The sequence below is a fragment of the Silene latifolia genome, chromosome Y (genome assembly GCF_048544455.1).
Source record: "Silene latifolia isolate original U9 population chromosome Y, ASM4854445v1, whole genome shotgun sequence".
Taxonomy (NCBI): Eukaryota; Viridiplantae; Streptophyta; class Magnoliopsida; order Caryophyllales; family Caryophyllaceae; genus Silene; species Silene latifolia.
Window position 1 is genome coordinate 311,273,311 of NC_133538.1, and position 6,000 is coordinate 311,279,310.

A 6,000-nucleotide genomic window follows, 5' to 3' on the forward strand; every position below is an offset into this window, starting at 1 on the left:
CTTGTGGCAAGTGTGGCTTGAATGGCCATAATATGAAGACTTGTAAGAACCCTCCAATGAGTCAAGAAAAAAGAGAAGGTGACAGCAACAAGATCAGGGATAAGTAAATCAGCCTGGAGTGCCAAGGTAAGGGATGGTGTTGCAAGAAGAAAGGCAAAGAAGCTACAAGATGCTGCAGTGGTGGATGCACTGTCTGGCCCTTCATTTAGCCAGTAACCAAGTGTCCAAGGGTCAAGCTAGTGCCAATCATGGAGCACTTGCTGCAAATTCAAAGAAGAAGCTAACTTTTGAGGACTGATGATGGACTTGTAATGCTTTTAGTTATGTTTTGGTTTTTGTTGAACAATTATGTCAAACAATTAAGTGTTTATTTCATCATGGGTTTGTAAGACAATTTAACAATCTATTTCAATGTTACTTGGTTTAATTGTCTCTTTTCCAGTTTATTGTTACTTGAACAAGGAAATCAAAAGAAGAAAAAAATTGAATCAACATGTCTATTTTTAACAACATTTGAACAGAAAATGCAACCCTCCTTTATTGATAGGTTTTTCATTTTACATTAGAAAATTGCTCAAATGATTTCATTTGAGCTGCTAAACCTATCAACTAACATATGCCTTAGAAGCCATCTGCCTTATAAGCTATCTAACTGACAAGCTTACAGTTTCAATAGAAGCCTAAATAAAACTACTAAAAGGCAAACAACAACAACAACAACAATCCATTTCAACAATGTTCTACTTCTCTTCATATTGTTGTTTCGATTAACCACAACCTCATCATCATATGCCTTAATTTGCCTAAGAATGACAGTGGCGAGATTTAAAAGTAATAATTAATGGAGTAGAAGGAGAGAGAATGAATGAATTGAAAGGAATTGTTACCTGATAATAGATTCAAAGAGAAAGATTCAATGAATAACTTCAATTGGGGAAATTAGAATTAGGGAAGAACAAATGAGAAATTGAAGAAGAATTAATGGAGTTGAACGGTTGAAGTAATTAAAGTGTAAAGAAGTGAAGAAGAGGGTATGTTATAAAGATGGGGGAAGGGTATAATAGGTATGGAAAATATAACTTAAACTAAACATTTGAAATGAATGGCTTAGCTTGATTCAAGTAGGCTCGTTTAATGAATTGGTACTGGATTTCTAACGAAGCAAGAATTATGGTAGCATTTTTTAAACTTTTATTACCTTGGTAGCAGTTCTCAAAAATTGGTTTACTTATGGTAGCAGTTATAAAAAAAAACCCTAATAATAATAATATGGGCTTCGTATATCTTTCTGGTGTCTAACATGGCAATATGGCTCTATCTTAAAAAGTCTATATGTGATAAAGTGTCGTTGGAGACATTACAAAGTCAAGTGTGTTCGATTTCCAAAAAGCTTGATTGAAGTTTAGTACTTTACTTTGCCTAACAACGATGGAGTTAGGGAAGGGGTAATAGGAGCGCTCACCCTGTTGAAGATAAAAATTTCAAAGCTTTTAATTAAAAATTTCGTACTTTTTTCGAGTTTGCTTATACAATTACCGGCATAATTACCGGACTACTCAAGTGTATTTTAAACAATGTCTAACATGACAATTCAACACTTAACTTAAAAGGCTAAAAATAGCCATGTATGCCCAATAGACCAATACTCAATCACCGGGTCATTTCCGACACTTGAAACCGAATTAAAACGCGTGGTATTTGCCTATGACCGAAAGGGGATATGAGTGATTCAATTCATTTGAGTGCTTTCATGTACTCCTAGTTTAGGAGCTCAACATTGTTATACTTGAAACATCATACTTTGCTCAACATTTTTCAGCAAATTAATTAAACGGATCATTTGAATAACTAGCATGGGGTATGGACGTAAGGTATGTACAAATATACATGCATGTGGACTGTTCAGTAAGGATTTTATATCCCACTTTTGTGTTTCATTGTGTGTGTCACTCCACTCACTTTTTGACACATCACTTGTTGCAAATAAAATATTGCAATAATTATATTAATTTGTTGATGTGTTAGAAGGTGATTGAAGTGACACACAGATTGGGACATCAAATGGGACAGAGGATCCCCACTTGTGGACTGTTGCTCGTAATTTGCAAATACCAACCAAATATGAATCTATATTTGGAATACTAATTAATTTTAATATTTTAATTCTTCTTGATTGTTAATTCAGCTAGTCTTATCCGTCTGTGCCTAAAGACGGGTCAAATAGCTTGAAAGTGGTGATATTTTTGGCCCCCACCACCCCACTTGTTGCTTGTCCTATTAGGAATGTGGTATTGTATTTGGTCCGTCTTTAGTTATAGACGGATATATACCGTCTATAATGAGATTTTGTGTTGTTAATTATTGCTGATTAATAATGTGTTGTATAAGAACCTGACAGTACTATGCTTATGATTATCAAATATTCACATGCGCTTTATAATTTGTCTTGCAATTTGTTGTTGGTTGTCCTTCATCATATTTAGTATTCCCTCAATTCCGGTCAATTGTTGTTCTTTGGTTTTGACAGAAAGACCAAGAAAAAAGGAGGGGGTCAATTACTAAATGACAAGTGAACCAAATTGAGTGTGAATGATCAAACTGTTCATTCTTAAAATATAAAGGATAACAATTGACTAAAGTCATTAGATACTCCAAAATAGAATAGAACAACAAATGACCGGGACAGAGGAAGTAGTTCTTTTGTGTTTTGCTTTCATTTCTATTACGCAAAAGTGACTATCAATGTTTCACTACTTAAGGGTCTTGATTTTCTCATCTTCCGAGCACCACCCTGATTCCCGACTGTTTTATGACCAAGACCGCCTCTTCTCTCGATTTCTTTTCAACCACGATCCTTTGCAATCGACGACCAGTCGGCCACACCCTAACCCCGCAATTATCCAACAGACATGGTGTTCCGAGTGTAATTCCGGAGCAGGATTTGTGACCACGTAAGCTTGATGAATGACGTCTTTTTGCTTGTCTCTTCCTTTCGGTCTCTCCTGTAAAGATGAACAAAGTGAGGGCTCGGCTTGGTACCGAGCGTACTCACTCCGACGCTCAAGTCAGTAAACTTAAAGAGATTTAAGTTGTGTGTTAACTTGGCAAAGTATATTGTAGAGAGATAAGGGAGTTTATACCAGATTTTCGGTTGGTTTTGGGATCGTTTTCTCAATGGGAATTGAGGAGTATTTATAGACTTTCACCTTTTGTCACGTAGTGGCCAAGTGGCTAGCAGGTGGAAAGACTGTCTTACCCTCGGCCGAGGGACCCATGCCTGGACGACAGGCCTGGTTGACTCCATGCCGAGGGGACTGGATGTGAGTACGCGGATATGCTTCTCGGCCGGCTAGTTGCCGAGACCGAGACCCAGTGACAGCCGACAGCCGCGCGCGGTTAGGTTGTCTAATACGTTGACTTGCTGTCTTTTGGCTTTGATCTTGCTCAATATGTTGACTCGGTCAGCGGGTGCAGAATATGCCCCATCAATTTGCCCCCAGCGTAGTCTATGCCGTGGTATGGACCTTCGATGAGTGTTGAGCGTATTCTGCGCATGTTGAGCTTCTTCTTCGGCTTGGTTCTGTTCAAGCCGTACCATATCCCCCCTCCACATGGTTGTGTAATGGACATCCAATGTGGAAAAGAAAAATGACGCTGGCCGAGACCAAGGTTGAGAGTGCCGTGTGCTTTTGATTGTCCCCGGCCGGTGCTGCCAAGCTTGGTTGATCAGCTGGCCGGTGGCAAGTAGATACCAAGGAGCGTGTCGAAGAAGATTGGTAATTGTATGTCGATTGGCATTCCGTGGCTGCATGCCTGACACGTGGCTTGGTGGACGCTTCATGGGCTTTGCTCTGATTGGTCCACTGAATGGGCTTTGCTCTATAAATAGAGCAGTTATCCCCTCATTTTGGCCATCAAACTTCATTTTCTCAAAAAATTTCCTCTCTCTTAGCTTTTTCGAAGAAATTTCTCTCTAGTCTTCAAAGCGTTACTCGGCGTAACACTTTCTTCCAAGGTAAACAAACAAATTTTTTCCCAACTATTTACTTGTTTAAATAATTTTTGTCACCATGTCTTCTGCTGATGCTCAACCCAGTACCTCTGCACCGGGGGGCGAACCGTCGCGTCCTGATGAACAGGAGCCACTGGTTGTCACCCCGATAGGGTTTGGGGGTCCCAAGTCGCCTTCTCCTGAAATTGAGGAGAAATTTTTGGAGGGTTTCGATGATGATGATGATGAAGAGACCCAATCCGACTCAGAGAGACCACGAGAGAGGCCGCGTTATTCGTGGCACGACGAAGCCTGCTCGATCAATCCTGATCGTGCTTGGACGAACAAGTTCGCTAGTTGTTCCGGGCCTGATCTTTTTGAAGATCATTAGTCCTTCGGCGGGGGTATAGAATTGTTATCCCTGGGGGTGATCAGGTGGTCTGTTGCCCTCCCGAAGGCTGTATCGGCGTGTATATCAGACATCTGGAGTATGGGCTCCGATTTCCTCTTAATGAACACGTCGCCGCCATAATCAAAGCTATGAACGTCGCCGTGGCACAACTGCATCCGTTGGCCATTAGGACTATTATTGGCTTTGTATGGTTATGTCTCGTCAAAGGGGAGGCCCCAACGGTGAACCTCTTCCGCCGGCTCCACCATCTTCGGCAGACTACCCTAGGCGGCTCGGGGTGGTATAGTATACAGACCGAGCCGGGTTTCGTCACCGTTTCCAAGCTGACATCTTGCAAGGACTGGAAGGGGCGGTGGGTATATGTTGAGGTGCCGGAGGACTATCCACTGCCCCGGTCCTTTCAGAGCCGCGTCAACTTGCGGTGTGAGAATCAGGGGGAGCATGATAGATATGTCTCCCGGAATAAGCTTAAGATGGACGCCAAGAAGGTCTATCTTAAGGAGGACGAAGAGCGGGCAATGAGCCTGTTCGAGGCTGAGAAGAATGGCACGCCGAAGGGATGGATGCCCCCGACGCAGATCGTCCTTCAAGACGAGCTGCTTTGCCACGTCGGCCTCATACCGGCCCTCGGCCAGGGTGAGTGGGGTCGGTGTGAGGCCTACTTTTGCTTTTTATGCTTCTGTATTTGCCCCGGTTTACTTCTTTTACTTAACTCTTGCTTCTGTTTCTTGCAGATCAATTCGGCCAGAATCTCTCCGCCGATATCCTAAAAAGGTTGGGACTCGACCAGGGCGGGAGAGTTGTTGAGCTGCATCCTAAGGCCACACCACGTGATCGCAGACCGGCCCCGCACGAGCTTATAGAGCAGGCGATGAAGGCAATGGATGTGGCGGCGGCTCGAGCGGAGATCGGCGGTAACGTGCCGCGCCGGAGACCAAAAACAACGTCTACGGCGGCAACGGCGTCAACTCCAGCTCAATCTTCAATCCCCGTAGTCCAAAAGTAGCAGGTGGTCGTCGATGTTGAAGAGGAGGTCACCGTTGTGGAGGATCCTTCTTCTTCAAATAAGAGGCAGGGAAAGAGAAGGGGTCAGCCGGCCCTCTGCCCAAGAAGGCTAGGACTGGTACAGATCTAACCCATGGCTCGGATTTAGCGAGTTCCCTAAAGCGCCCACGATGACAAAGCTTTACGATATGTCGATGAATGTTGACATGGATGCTTTGTCTGGATTTTTTATAGATCAGCCGCCGCCAGCCGTCGTTCTCACTGAACGGCAATTGGAGAAGCAGCTTGTGCAGACGGGCGATAGAAATGTCACCGTCGACTCCTCATCCCAGAAGGTTTCCCCCGCTCAGCTTACGGCGGAAGGCATAAGGATGTCCAAGAGGTTGGTGAAGTGGGCTGAACTAGCCGGCGCTCATATTATGGAGCAAGAAAAGGTCATGGCTCGAGCTGCCCCTACGCTTGAACGGCTTAGGCTCGAGCTTGCCGCTGCTAAGAAGGAGGCCGAGAAGTCGAAGGAGGACTTCCAGGCCGCCATGAAGGACTTCCTCGCTGAGCGAAAGCTTAGGGAGGACGCTGAGAAGACGGTCCTGGC